Source organism: Mustela nivalis, assembly GCF_964662115.1.
Source record: "Mustela nivalis genome assembly, chromosome: 3".
Taxonomy (NCBI): Eukaryota; Metazoa; Chordata; class Mammalia; order Carnivora; family Mustelidae; genus Mustela; species Mustela nivalis.
The window spans coordinates 152,648,763-152,665,022 of record NC_139022.1 but is presented as its reverse complement, the minus strand read 5'-3'; the positions used below and the strand labels follow the sequence as shown (position 1 = coordinate 152,665,022).

Below are 16,260 nucleotides of genomic sequence, written 5' to 3'. Positions count from 1 at the left end.
GCTGTAGGTGACATCATACAACACGAGAACTCACAGAACCTGGTAGACACCTGCCACCAGCTCTGCATTCTACCTAGAAAATCTTATCTTGACATGAGCACGGGTGGGCCTCTTGCCACTTCTGCATGGAGTATTTCGTAGTAGCTGCTTCATCCTCCATTTGAATTATTTCAAACATGTGGTCATAATCCCAGAATTAACCAATTAAAAATTAGGGTGTCTGGGGCCATCCTGGATATGTACTGTTTTCTTTACTATGTTTTAATCCACAAGGTAACATACATTTAAAACTTTTAAGGAAAATTTACTTCAATCTGAAAATGCAAAAGCAAATATAAGCACAGAATCTGAAGATTGCTTCATAAGAATTTCTAAGGGAGGCAGAAAATAGTGAAAATCAATTTTTGAATTATGTTCAAATACAACAATAATTCTTGAATACTACATTTTAAGGGATGAATATGAGAAGTGTATGAAGTATGAATATGAGAAGACACCAGCGGTGCCCTGTGTGAGGGAAAATCCTTCTACAACCAAGACCTCCCCAAACATGCATCAAGGCTGCACCTCCATCAGGCTTTCTTTAGCTTCCTGAACCCATATAGCCAGCTGACCACCATGCCCGGCAGCTTTCCACAGAGCCACAGGGTGCCCAGCGTGACCATCAGCAAGAACAAGAAGACATCCAGCAGGTACTGTTCATGCCACGGCTGCTGCAGGCCATGGGCTTGAGGTGGGCTACACCCCCTGTCTGGAGGATGTGGTCAATCCAGCCCACCAGCCTCTGGGCAGGGGTCAGGGGGTGGGAGCGCCTGATGATGCTGGTGGCCATAGCTGCTGACTTGTACCTGTTGGCAGAGACAGAGGTTGGGCATTACTCATGTGGTCTTAGAACTCTTAGAGACCTTGTATCACACACACACACACACACACACACACACACACACACTTTCAGTTATATGCACAAAAGACTCTGTTTCAAGGAATAGTTGTTGGCCTGGACTTGTTAGAGTTTAGCTGGGTACCATTGAAAAGTTCAGGCTGGTCCTTCCATGCAAAGATGCATGCCTAGTGCTAAAAGTGCTAAATTATTTAAAAAAAAAAAAAAAAGTGTATACTTACTAAGTGTAAGGATGAGTCTCTACCCAGGGGAAAAAACTATAAAGAAGTGTCTGAACTGTAAACACGCCTCTACACAAGGACACTTACAGTAGGCTAAAGGAAAGAGTATATAGGAATACATGTGATAGAACATACCCTGGATTCAGAGTAAATTTCCTTGAGACCCTAATAAGATACCCAGTCCATTGTGATTTTCCCATCATTGTGCCAGAAGGGAATTTACCAAAGAGAAGATGGGCCCTTTTACTGACTTACTTAACAGAAATTCATCCCAACTTACTTTTGTGGCAGGCCCTGTGATAGTCCCTGAGAACACAGGGAAAAACAAGAGACACTGGGCTGTCGAGGGTAACTCTCTACTTGCTAGTGTGAGGGACACTCAGTAAATTAAAACAGAAAGAAATGGGGTAGTTACTGATCCTGAGAAGTGTTAAGAAGGAAAAATGAATCATGATTGAAGAGGGTGGAAGACAGGGACACATTTAGGACTGTCACACAAAGACCACCCGCCTCTCTGATATGAGGGTACTGGAGAAGAACCCAACTGTCAAGAAGGAGACAGACCTGTGAAGAGAAGAAGGGATGTCTGAGGGAACAACACTGACAAATGGTCTGAAGCAGGAAACACTGTGGCATATTAGGGAACAAGAAGGTGTCCTCCTGCTCAGTGTAATTCTATTATCAGTAGCCCCCAAATATAAGATCTCTCAGAGACCCTATGTAAGTAGGTCAGAGTCCTCACAACACTTAGGGAAAAATTGCTCACAATATCTAACCTAAATTGCCTAGTCCTGTTCTCAGAAAAAACAGGCCATCTGTTAACATCACACAGATATCATTCCATGTCCCAGAAGCTTCAGCTTTTATTACAAAAAAAGAGCCACATGTTGCCCTTTTTGCTTAATGTCTTCATTCAGCTTAAGTGAACACAAGCCCAGAGAACTCCATACCTCTTGTCTTCAATGACTTCCTTCATCTTCAGAGCCAATGTCTCTGCCTTGATCTGCTTTAGCTGGATGGAGACACCAAACTTTTGGCTACTACTTGGACCAGGTTGTCAGACTGGTCTCCAAAGACAGGAATCCCCACCATGGGTACACCATGTTGGATGGCCTCCATTATGCTATTCAATCCACCATGCGTGACAAAGAGACAGACAGATCTGTGGGTTAGCTGTTGCAGATCAGGAACAAAGCAGAATATTTCAAGATGAAAACTTCAGAACACCAGGGAATGTATTTGGGTAGGAAAAAATACCAAAGGATCTCAAGGTATGTTAGATAAAATGGATTTACTGACTTAGTTTTAGACAGACTCAAGGGAGCATATTCCAGAATACAAAATTCTTGCCTTGACTCTGTACAGAGACTCTAAATCAATCCATCTAAGACTTGGAGCTCAGGGAAATCTGTAGAGAAGGGTGGTAAGTAAGGCATATTCTTCCTCCCATTCATCCAACCTTCTTTCTATCTTTTTTCTCTCTCTGCTTCCCTCTCTTTGTTCTCTCTCCCTCTCTGTGTCTTGTCTGTTTCTTACTTTGTAGGTCTCAGGCTCTCCCTTTCACTGCCCATTCACTTCCTGCTTACATGAAGGCTAACACCGTCACTAACATTACATCTCATATGGCATTCATCAAACTTACACTGTATGTCCTTTCTCCTCAATTTCTTAAGAAATCCTCTAAAGTAGGCAATGATGGAGCACCCATCTAGGTATATCCAGTTCCTGTGTGCTCACCCCACTATTATTTAGAGAAAACTAAAACAAGTGTTGATAATGAAGAGTTCATGTCAAACACTGCTTCTCAATAGGGATGTGCATCAGAATCTATTTGTGACTGGGTAATGCATATTATTAAGGGCACCTGTGGTCATGAGCACTGGGTGTTATAACACAACTAATGAATCATTGAACACCACATCAAAGCTAATGATGTACTAGATGCTGGTTAATTGAACATAATAACTAAAAATTAACTAATTAATTAATTAATTAAAAGAATCTATTTGTGTTTCTTTGAAAATTAGAAACCTTTTTCCCTACACCATGTGTAGACCCTGTATCATAACTTCTCAATATGCTTGTGAGCCATAGTCTTAGGGATCAACTTCTGATGTAATCAGTGGTTTTGGTAGTGAGGAGGCTCTAAAAAGTGGCACAGGACAAAGACAACCTATTAGTGTACAAGAAGTTCTCTGTTACCAGAGAGCTGGATGGACAAAATAACTGGCTGAGAGGTTACTTAGCTTCACACTCAGAAGTTTTGGCACATTCTTCAGACACTGTCAACATAAACTTTGTGAAAGTGTGAGTACACTTTTTGGGGAAAAAGAGGAAGAACCAATGTGTATTGATTGGAGTGTTTCTATAATGGCATGTGGCCTACCAGGGACTAAAGAGGCTAGGAACAACAGTGGCAACAAGAACCCCAAATGTAATCCCAGAGTCCGCAAACTGTCTTTGATTGTGTCTGGACAACCTTGGTCTGTGCCAAATATGGTAAATTCCAAATAACCTAATGAAAATATTGCTTCTGGTGGCAAGAATCAGGACTGGAATAGAAAGGAAGAAAAAAACATAGCAGCTGAAGCCATTTGGGAAGCCGAGCCTGATTTCCCAAGAACTCCAGCTGACTGCTCCATTCCTGTCCTCTAAAGATTACCTTTAGCTACTAGATGGCCCTTCTCATGCTGGTGGGGTTGCCCAGAGGAAACCTAAATATACATAAATAGGAAGAGAAAGAAGATCCAGGCACTCCTCACCCAAGAGGTCATTCTGAGGAAGCCAGTCCACGATTCTCACATCTGCTGCCAATTTGACATCTTTGGGCCAACAAGAAGGATTATACTTCCATATCACCCCTTGGGACAGATGAGCAAAGGCACTGTTCATCTCCCTGAGAACTTCCTGGGACTGATAGCTGTTCACAATGGAGCTTAGGGCCACAAGGACAAAACCAGTCTCCCTACACGGCAATGAAATTCTCACTCTCCTAGAGGGAGGTAAGAAAGAAAAGGAGATTAACACAGTTGTTCATGAAAGCCTGGATGCTTTGAAATGAAAGTCAGATATTTACTGAATACATCTTCCTGTCAGTGCTTAGAGCTCACTAGGTTCTCCTAGCCCCTGGAAAGCTCAGTGTCCTCTGCACTCTGCTCATATCCATTGTCTGTTGGACTTGAAGTCATTTCTCTGAGATCTCAGGACACATCTTACCATATAAACACTTTCAGTAATCACAAACGAATGTGAAGACAGCTGTAGGTGTCCAGCGACTTCCACAATAGTCCAAGTTGCCCTTGAGGCACTCAAAGCATACTATAGCACCAACATCTAGATCCAGGACTTGCGTGTATAACAGTGTTTTATAGCAAAGGAAAGTGGAGGTGGTGGGAATCTCTTCCTTCATTGAAAACATGGTCCCAGGGTTATCTTCATCCCTCATTCTAGGTGTGGGGAGGTATGGTCATTTCGGAGTGTTCCAATGCCAGAGCAGAGGTGCTAGTGCCTGGGAGAATGCCAGTTGCTGTGCTGGCCCAGTCGGGGGCAGCATGCTTTCTGGAGGCTGAGGTAGATGATGGGGAAATGTTTTTATTATTGTCTCCTTCATATGCTTATTAGCTATCTGTCTGTCCTCTTTGTTAAGGGCTCTGGGAAGGTTTAACCATTTTAAAATTTTTGATTGGGGTTTTTTATTGTTATTATTGAGATTTAAGGGTTTTTTTGTATATTTTGTGTATATGGTTGTGTATTTCTTATAATAGTCTTTATCAGATATTTCTTCTACAAACATTTACTTTTGGTTTGAGTTTCTTACTTTTATTCCCTTAGGACTGTCTTTCTCAGAACAGAAATTTTAATTTCAATTTAGCCCATTTACCAACTCTCTCCCAGAACATGTCATAGGTTTTGTATCTAAAAAGTAATTACCCAACCCTATGCTTCATTCAGATTTTTCAATTCTTTAAAACACTTTTCTTCTTTCCTTTGTATTTTTAGATGTTTCCAGATCCCAGCCTCTACCCCATTGCTCCACTCGGGCTTTACATGACTCCATGCAGCACAACACTCTAAAAATTACTACTCCAAAGGAACCACTTAAAACAGTTTCATTGCCCTTTTATAATTATAATGATCAATATAAATTTATTACTTAAAATTAGAAAAGGCAGAATATGATGTCAGGATAAGAAGGTGAAGGCTCTCATTTCCCCACAGAAACATTTAAAACAAGAAGAACTAAAGACTGACTTCATAACTTTATAGGCCTTGGGGAAACAGTATATACAGAAACCACATATACCCATCGAGGGACAAAAAACACACTCAAAATGCTGGAACTTTCTATGGCATTCTTACTCTCCCTTGTCCTACCCTCTTCCTGGAGAGGCGTGTCACAGTCCAGAGGCAGCAGTGCTGGCCTTGCCTTCCCCAGCAGCAGAAGAACAGAAAAAAATTGCAACATTACAGCCACTCTGTGGGCTCCCAAGTGGAAGTTTCTGTCTCACCAAACTTGGAACTTTCACTGGAAATGGAAATATAGTCCAGATATCAGGCTGGCAGGACTCTTGTAAGGTAATAGTGGCACCATGGCATTTAAAACATGCACAATTCCACAGAATTTAGAGTCTTGGGGCAAGAGATATGGGCAAAAACTAAAATAGAACACCTAAAAGTCCTAAAAAAAAAAAAAAAAAAAAAAGAACACCTAAAAGTCCTGAACAGAATCTGGGTGAGAGTCTCTGGGAACATAAGACATTAAAATTAGTCAAGTACGCAGGAAGAATCAGAGTTGAATAAATAAATAGATTAATTAATTAATTAATTAATTGCATATAAATAAATAAATGCAAATAAATGTCCTAGACAGGACAAATACCCAAAAATATCTAAGAGACTTTAATCCTTTGCCCCTGGCTCTTCCAAAAACTCATAACATGCCCCACTAATTAGTAAGGTTCTTTCATGGTAGTCTGCAAACACTGGCTGAGGTGACTGTTCTTCCAAATGCCCAATTTTCTACAAAAGATCACCAAAAAAAGAAACAAGTCATCCAAAGGAAGAAAATAAATCTCCAGAAACCCCCCTTGAGGACACACAGAAATTGGGTTTACTAAACAAAGACTTACAAAGTTGACTAAATATGTTCAAAAAACTAAAGAAAAATGTGGACAAAATCTAAAGAAAATCAGGAAGACAATATATGAATAAAACTGATAATATCAAGAAGTGCAGAATTTTTTTAAAAAAGAGTAAAGGAAATCTGGAGCTGAAAAACACAATAATTAAATTGAAAAATTCAGTAGGATATTTCAACAGGAGGCCTAAACAAACCAAAGAAAGATGTATTCAGCTTGAAGGCAGGGCATTTAAAACGTCAAATATAAGAAGCAAAATGGAGAAAGTATCCAGAAAATGGAAAGGAGTCTAGGGACTCATAGGACCCCATCATATAGATTAATGTATATGTTGTGAAGATCACAAGAGAAGAGAAAGAGAAAGAAGCACAACAATTGCTTAAGGAAATAATGGCATACAAGATAATATTACATGTAGATATTATATGTAACACCATATTATATGTAACAATTCCAAACACAACAAAAAACCCTGTCAGAACTAATAAACAGTAATGAAAAGTACCAAAAACACCAAAAAAAATTAGCTCACAAATATCAATTGCAATACTGTATGTTAATAATGAACATTTCAAGAAGGAAATGAGTAAAACAATTCTATTTATAATGTACTCAAAAATAAAATACTTAGGAATAAACTTAACCAAAGAAATGAAAGATTTTACATTGAAAACTATAAGATATTGTCAAAAAAAATTTAAAAGATATAAATACATGGAAAGAAGTCCAGGCTTTATGAGTTGAAGACTTAATGCTTTATAAAGATGTCAATATGAACCAAAGTGATCTACAGATACATACAATCTTTATCAATAGCAAACAATATTTTGTTGCAGAAATAGAAAACTTATTCTAAAATTCATATGGAATTTCAAAAGAACCTGAGTACCCAAAACATCTTGGGAAAAAAAGAAAAGTTGGAGGTCTCACTTTTCCAGATTTCCAAACTTACTAAAAAGCAACAATAATCCAATAATCAAAATAATGTGTGACTGGTATAAAGATAGATAGATATATCAATAAATAAAAAAGCTATCCCAGAAATACACCCTTATATATATTTGGTCAAATATCTTATGACAAATGTGCCAAGACCACTGATGAAGTAAAAGACAATATTATCAACAAATGATGTTGAAAACTGGATAAAACCATAACTCAAAATGGGCAAAGACTTAGATATTTCTCCAAGAAGACATATAAAAAGCCAATAAGCTTATGAAATGGTGAACATCACTAATCAAGGAAATTCTAATCTAATCAAAGTGAGACTGTACTTCCCAACCATTAAGAGGGCTAAAAACAAAATTAAAACACACACACAAACAGAAAATGACAAGTATTTATGAAAATATGGAAAAGTTGGAACTCTTATGCATTGTTGACAGAAATGTAAACTGGGGCAGTCACTCTAAAGGACTATATAGCAGTTCCTCAAAAAATTAAATATATAATTGTCATACAAACCAGAAATTCCATTTCTCAGTATATTCCAAAAGGAATTAAAAGCAGGGGCTCAAACAAATATTTTACATTACTGTTAATGAACATAGCAGCATTATTCACAATAGCCAATATTGAAAATAACCCAAGTGCCTTGGATAGATGAATAGATAAACAAATGTGGTATACACATACAATGAAATATTACTCAACCTAATAAGGAAAGAAATTTGGACACATGCTAAAACATGATTGAATCTTGAAGACGTTATGCAAAGTGAAATAAGCCATCACAGAATAAACATTGTACGATTCCACCTATATAAGGTACCTATAGTTGTCAAATTCGTATGATAAAAGGAGAACAGTGGTTTCCAGGGTCTGGAGGCAAAGAGGAAATAAGAAGTCATGGTTGAGTGGGTATGAAGTTTCAGTTTGGAAAGAAGAAAATGTTCTGGAGATGCGGTGATGGTTGCCAACAGTATGGAAGTTCTTAATGCCCCCAACTGTACTCTTCACGTGGTTTAAGTGGTGAATTTCACACTATGTATATTTGGTCACATTAAAAAAAAAATTGGAAAGGAGAGAAGAAAAATTACACAAGTGTTTGCTGTCTCACGGATTACACTCTAACTTCCATTATTCTCCACCTCAGTAATTCCTGTCTCAGTTCCAAGACCTAACTCACCATCATGTCAGGTAAGACCTGTGTTTTGTTCTGGTCTTATTCATTCAACTGAATCTTCCACTACTCTAGTGTGGCCAGTGTCACTGAAGGAACCCAGCCTCATGGCCATCTCACTTATACCTCCACACACTGGACCTCCTATTCTCTCGACATGCTGTTTCTTCCTCCCCAGTTCCATTTCTTTGAAAATGTCACCATGAACCAAAGTCCATCTTGCCCATGAATCATTCCCCAGCTTTTTCTGTTCACTCAATACAAGGCCAGCAGAGGAAGGGTGGAGAACTTGGTGCCTAGAAAGCACAAGGACATCTAGGCTTTGGTGCTCTGAGCTGAATGTACTAGGGGGAAAAAATTAAAAAATTTTTAAAAATTAAATATATATTCACCTGAATGTCTGTCCTCTCATTTATAAAATTGGAGGCCATCACTGTTCCCCCAAGGTGGCATGATATACAATCTATGAAGTAAATTCCATATAATAGCAACCCAGTACCTACAGGCAACAGGCAGCCTCTAATCTCAGCTCTACTTCATTTTGATAACTTCTAGAGCAGTGGTTCTGAGTTCAGGCTCTGCATTCAGACCAGCTGAGTAGCATTTAAAACTTACAATGCCTAGCCCCAATCCCAGACCAATCAAATCAGAAAATTTAGACTGAGTCAGGGATGGGGGCTCTAGAGAAAGGAGCCATTGGAGATGATGGCTGCAGGTCTTGCTGTCAGTTGCACCCAGTCCAGCCTTGTTATACTATGTCTCTTTAGTTTTTTTAAGATTTTATGTATTTATTTGAGAGAGACAGTGAGAGAGAGATCATGAAGAGGGGTAAGGGTAGAGAGAGAAGTAGACTCCCCACTGAGCAAGAAGCCCAATGCAGACTTCATCCCAAGGCCCTGAGATCATGACCTGAACTGAAGGCAGATGCTTAACCAACTGAGCCACCCAGTGGCCTCTATGTCTCTCTCAACCTCTCTCTTTCTCTCTTCAAAATATATTTCATCATGGATAACCAATCTCCTTAAAAATCGTTTCATGCGGTAGCCTCTCACTTCATAATTATTATGCATATGATCATAAAAAAAGTAAAATTAAAATGTCAACATACTGAAGCATTTTTACCAGCAAGATTAGGACCAGGGTAAGGAATAGGAAAAGCTTAAGAGTTCCTCAAGGAGGTTCACAATAGCAGGGTCATGTAGGACCTAACAATACTTCCATTACCCTTACAGGAAGGGCTTCCTTAAAAGTAGATCCTGGAGTCAGCAAGATGGCAGAGTAGGAATCCCTGGACATTCTTTCCCCCTGAAAGCACACCAATTTGGCAAAATTTCATGGTCAAATTCTCTTTGTAAGAAATCCAGAAACTAAATGAAGGGGTACTGCACCCAATGCAAAGGTTAAACAAATTCACCAGAGCTGGCAGATAGTTTTGAAAATACCCTCTCATCAGAATTCCAGCAGATGGATAGCCACATAAACAAGAATAAATTTGGACCTTTACATCATACAAAATTTCAAAATTGATGAAAGAATAAAAATAAGACCTGAACTACAAAGCTCTTAGAAGAAAACATGGGAGGAAAATTTCATGGTTTTGGTCTTGCCAATGATTTCAGAGATATAGGACCATGGACAGGCAACAAAACCAAAAATAAACAAGTGGGACTATATCAAACCAGAAAGCTCTATAAAGACTAAAAAGACAATTTAGAGAATACAACCTAGAGAATAATACATTAATTATTATTATTATGTATTAATACATTAATACATAATGTATTAATGTACAACCTAGAGAAAGTATTAAAAACAATATACCTGATAAGAGGTTAATCTCCAAAATATACAGAGAGGACTACAACTCAATAGCAAAAATTAAAAAAAGAAAAATTCCTATAACTAGATTAAAAAGTGGGCTAAGTATATAAATGACATTTATCCAAAGACAAAATACAAACAGCCAACAGATACATGAAAAAAGGCTCAAAAAGCACTAGTCATCTGGGAAACACAAATCAAAACCACAGTGAGGTTTCTCTTCATATCTGTCAGTACAGCTAATACCAAAAAGCAGAAAGAATAAATTACAACATTTATATACTAGTTTCCAACTAGTAGCTGGAAATGCAAAGTGGTATAGCCACTGTGGCAAACAGTGTAGTGATTCCTCAAAAAGTTGCAAATACAACCACCTAATGATTCATCAATCTGATTTCTGTGTATATAGCCAAGAAAATAAATCAGGATCTCAAAAAGATTTCTGCACTCCCATATTAATTAAAGCAGGATTCATAAGAGCTGAGACATGGATACAACCAAAATATCCATTAAAGATGAATAGGTAAAAAATTATCATGTATAGATACATAAACACAAAGGAATATTATTTACCCCCTTAAAAGAAAGACATTTTATCCAACACTTAGGTGGCTCAGTTGGTTAAGTGTCTGCCTTCAGCTCAGGTCATGATCCCAGGGTCTTGAGATTAAGACCCTCTACCTCTCCCCCCAATTCATGTGTTCAATCTTCTCTCTCTCTCTCTGTCAAATAAGCAAATAAAAAATCTTAAAAGAAAAGAAGGAAATTTTACAATATATGAAAACATGGATGAATTTTGATGACATTATGCTAAGTGGCATAAACAAATATTACATGATTTTAATTATATGAAATATCTAAAACTCAAATTCATAGAATCAAGAGAGAAAAACCACGTGGTCCTCTCAATTGATGCAGAAAAAGCATTTTGTTCCTGATTAAAATGATTCAAAGTATAGGGATAGAGGATAACTATGAAAAATCCACAGTGACTATCATCCTCAATGGGGAAAGCTGACAGCCTTCCCTTTAAGATGAGGAACACAACAAGCATGCACACTCTTGCCACTTCTAATACTCTGAAGTCCTGGCAACAGCAATCAGACAACAAAGAGAAATAAAAGGTATCCAGGTTGGCAATGAAGAAGTCAAGCTCTCTCTCTTCACAGATGACATGGAAAACCCAAAAGACTTCACCCCCAAACTACTAGAACTCATACAGCAATTCAGTAATGTGGCAGGATACAAAATCAATGTACAGAAATCAGTTGCTTTCTTACATGCTAACAACTAAAATAGAAAAAGGGAATTTAGAGAATCAATTCCATTTACTATAGCACCAAGAACAATAAGATACCTGGGAATAAACCTAACCAAAGAGGTAAAAGATCTGTACTCAAGGAACTATAGAACACTCATGAAAGAAATTGAATAAGACACAAAAAGATGGGAGACCATTCCATGCTCATGGATCGGAAGAATAAATATTGTTAAAATGTCTATACTGCCTAGAGCAATCTATACTTTCAATGCCATTCCAATCAAAATTCCACCAGTATTTTTCAAAGTGCTGGAGCAAACAATCCTAAAATTTGTATGTAACCAGAAGAGACACCAAATTGCTAAGGAAATGTTGAAAAAGAAGAACAAAACTGGGAGCATTACGTTGCCTGATTTCAAGCTTTACTACAAAGCTGTGATCACCAAGACAGCATGGTACTGACACAAAAACAGACACATAGACCAGTGGAACAGAGTAGAGAGCCCAGATATGGACCCTCAACTCTATGGTCAAATTATCTTTGACAAAGCAGGAAAAAAATATACAGTGGAAAAAAGTGTTCAATAAATGGTGTTCTGAAAATTGGATAGCTATGTGTAGAAGGATGAAACTTGACCATTCTCTTACACCTTACACAAAGATAAACTTGAAATGGATACAAGACTTCAACATGAGACAGGAGTCCATCAGAATCCTAGAGGAGAATATAGGCAGTAACCTCTTTGATATCAGCCACAAGTTCTTTCAAGATATGTCTCCAAAGGCAAAGGAAAAAAAAAAAAAGCAAAAATAAACTTTTAGGACTTCCTCAAGATCAAAAGCTTCTGCACAGCAAAGGAAACAGTCAACAAAACAAGGAGACAACCCACAGAATGGGAGAATATATTTGAAAATGATAGTACAGACAAAAGGTTGATATCCAGGATCTATAATGAACTCCTCAAACTCAACACACACAAAACAAAAAATCATGTCAAAAAATGGGCAGAAGACATGAACAGAAACTTCTCCAAAGAAGACATAGAAATGGCTAACAGGCACATGAAAAAATGTTCATCATCATTAGCTATCAGGGAGATTCAAATCACAACCACATTGAGATACCACCTTACTTACACCAGTTAGAATGACCAAGATCAATAAGACAGTAAACAACAAGTGTTGGAGAGGACGTGGAGAAAGGGGAACCCTATTACACTGTTGGCAGGAATCCAAGTTGGTGCAGCCACTTTGGAAAACAGTGTGGAGATTCCTTAAGAAATTAATAATAGAGCTTCCTTATGACCCTGCTATTGCACTACTGGGTATTTATCCCAAAGGTACAGATGTAGTGAAAAGAAGGGCCATCTGTACCCCAATGTTCATAGCAATAATGGCCACAGTTGCCAAACTGTGGAAAGAGCCAAGATGCCCTTCAACAGATGAATAGATAAAGAAGATGTGGTCCATATACACTATGGAGTATTATGCCTCCATCAGGAAGGATGAATACCCAACTTTTATATCAACATGGACAGGACTAGAAGAGAGTATGCCAAGTGAAATAAGTCAAGCAAAGAGAGTCAATTATCATATGGTATTGCTTATTTGTGGAGTATAAGGAATAGCATGGAGGACATGTGGAAATGGAGAGAAGTGAGTTGGGAGAAATTGGAGGGAGAGATGAACCATGAAAGACTCTAGACTCTTAGAAACAAACTGAGGGTTTTGGAGGGGAGTGGCAGGTTGGGTGAGCCTGGTGGTGGGTATTATGGAGGGCACATATTGCATGGAGCACTGGGTGTGGTGCATAAACAATGAATTCTGGAACATTGAAAAGAAATTTTTAAAAATTAATTTTTAAAAAATTTACCTATGTAAAAAAAAAAAGTACTCATTAATTTCCAGGGGTTGGGGGAAGTAGGTAATTGGTAATTACTATTCAAAGGAGGAAGAGTTACAGTTAAGTGAAATGAATAAGATATAGAGATCTAAGGCACAACATGGTACATATAGTCAATAGTTATGTGGTATATGTTAAAAATGTGTTAGAAGAGGCACCTGGGTGGCTCAGTGGGTTAAAGCCTCTGCCTTTGGCTCAGGTCATGATCCCAGGGTCCTGGGATCAAGCCCCGCATCAGGATCTCTGCTCAGCGGGGAGCCTGCTTCCCCCCCCCCACCCCCGCATCTCTCTCTCTCTGGCTGCCTCTCTGCATACTTGTGATCTCAGCCTGTCAAATAAATAAATAAATCTTTTTAAAAAAAAAAGGTGTTAGGAAGGTGGATCCCATATTGCCATTCTTACCACAGTAAAATAAATTATAAAATAACAGAATGGAATAAAATTAAATGAAATTGATTTAAATTAAATCAAATTAAAATAAAAAGGTACATCCTAACTGTTTTGTTATCTCATCCTACTTTACTCCCAGTTCCCATTGGCAGAGGAGTCAACAACTCTGCACTAAAAGCTTTGCATAAGTCCATATTGAGCGTAAAGGTTTCACTTACTTGTGGTAATGCTTTAACAGGTCTCACCATTAAGCCTCCAACATACACAATGCTGGGTAACAGGAGCTGAGTAAATTCAAAGGCAAAGTCAGAGCTCAAACCACAGCTCTGCTTTCCTTAGAAGATGAGACAAAACAGGCCTAGAACCTTCTGGGAAATGTTCCTTAATGGTGCTGTCAAATGCAGACTGGATTCACCATTGCCTCTTGAAGAAATCAAAGAGCATCAGAAAATTCTTCATTCTTCCCCAGAAGTCCATGTGGTCAGTTAGCAAGGAATGGCATGCTGGAACATAAGACATAGGGATTGGTAGCCTAAAGTCCACACTGGCAAATGGGGTGGGAAGAATTGACACAAATGGTTTCCGAAGCTTGTCAGCAACCAGGAAAGAACAGAAGTCAAATGCTTCAACAAATAATAGGTCAAAGTTCTCATACTTTAAGGAATCCATGATATCTCCTCTCCTTAGTAAATCACAGGGTGGCTCAGTGGGTTAAAGCCTCAGCCTTCAAATCAGGTCATGATCCCAGGTCACTCAAACCCTGAAGTCCCAGGTTTCAATCTAGGGGGCTGCCCTAAAGAACTTTCCCTTTGCTGTGGGTCTGTGAGTCTGTCCTCAGTCCCCAGCATGGGAGGCTTTTGTGCTCTGGTGGTGCAAGATCCCAGAGACTCCCTCCCCCTTCCATTTATCTTCCAGTATTTCCTGTAGAGTCATGGCTCCCTGCTTCATACCTCAAAACCAACCGCCAGAGATACTCTGTTTGTAGAGATCTGGATATATCTTCTTACATCTCAGGCTGATTTCCTGGGTGTTCAGAGTGGTCTGGTAGGTATACAGCTCAATTCAGGGAACTGGTTGAAATAGGGTCCCCCTCCTCTTCTGTCATCTTGCTGCAACTCCCATAGCTTGTGCTTTATGTGGGACAGCAGCACAACCCTCTTTGTGAGCTCCTGTGTGAATGTTCGTGTCTTGAATGAGTGTGCACAATGAATCTCTGTAAAAGCAAGTTGTCCTCAAAGCAGTGTAATACATGTGCTCCTGGAGAAAGTTCAATGTGGTTAAGATCTTGCCAGCCAAGCTTATGAGCAGGGCTGTTGAGGCAGTCCATGAGAAGCCAGTTATGAGGGATTTATATCCTTCCAAGATGAAGATGAAGAGAAATTGTGGTTGAGAGCTTGTTGAAATAGAAATTAAACAGAAAATATGCACCAAATTTGTATGGTTGTGAAGTATTTATGGGTACTTAGATATGGTCAGCAATTTCAATAACATTGGAAATGGGAGCCCTGATAGATGAGGCATGGCATTAAAGTTATAGTAGTCCCCTGTAAGGCACCATTCATTCTTTCCAGGTTTAGGAATAGTCTAAATTAGGCTATTAAATGGAGAATCACTGGGAATAATCACTCCTCCACTAAATAGGATTTAATCCTTAAAGGCACTGTTCTAATATAAATTAAGTTGTATTAACAGTTTTAATATGTTGAGCAGATCCAACATTATCTCTGTTTTTTTGTTATGCTGACTGTAAGTGCCAAAACCTTAATTTTATTTTAATTTATGACTTTTTAGATAAGAGCTACCACGTCCACTTTGAAATTATTTAACAAATGGGTTTTCTAACTATGGGATATTTAATTTCATGTGTTATGACAGGGCATGCACATTTGTCTTCTAATGTTTTGTAACTTTTAAGAGTTACAAACTCCTAAAACTAATTTCAGGGAATTACCTTGATAAAATTAGATAGCTATTCTGATGTATTGATGAAGATCATTAAGTCTTGCCATTCATTCATCTCACCTGATGTTAAAAGTAATTTAGAAGCTCTGATGTCAAAAGCACAGAAACAAATCTGTTATAAAGTTTTAAAATAATATTAAACTCCACATGTCAAAACTAAGAACTTTGCTTTAATTTCTTTCCTGACCCTCCCATCTTGCCTTTTCCTTCTCTTTCTGCTTTCCTTTGGTTGTTATTAGATGTATTTTGGAGAAGATATTCTTTCCAATCTGTTCATATTTATAAGTTTCTTCCTCACAATGTCCTACTTAATATCATCAAGGTGAGGGGCATTCTCACTGGTGATTTTGAGAGATCTTAGATTAAGCTGAGTTTGAATTAACTCCCTGAATTAACTCCATGGGGGTTATCTATGATCAGTGTTTTCCCCTATTACTCTGTTAGTCAAGGTTTTCTTTTCGCTAGAGAGATATAATCAGCAGCAGTAGCAAAGGCATTTTCTAAGGTTCTAGTGCACCTTCTATGTTTACAGGTATGG

The 16,260-nt window shown here is 38.3% G+C and overlaps 1 pseudogene across 1 annotated transcript; it reads right to left on the bottom strand.

Annotated features, from left to right (window-relative positions):
* Positions 1-513: 513 nt before the first annotated feature.
* LOC309860966 (UDP-glucuronosyltransferase 3A1-like) lies at positions 514-15,011 on the bottom strand (annotated as a pseudogene). Its single transcript has 5 exons — positions 14,871-15,011; positions 13,979-14,462; positions 3,878-4,114; positions 2,073-2,284; positions 514-848 (listed from the first exon to the last, which is right to left on the bottom strand). The product of its transcript is annotated as a UDP-glucuronosyltransferase 3A1-like (transcript).
* Positions 15,012-16,260: the final 1,249 nt, after the last annotated feature.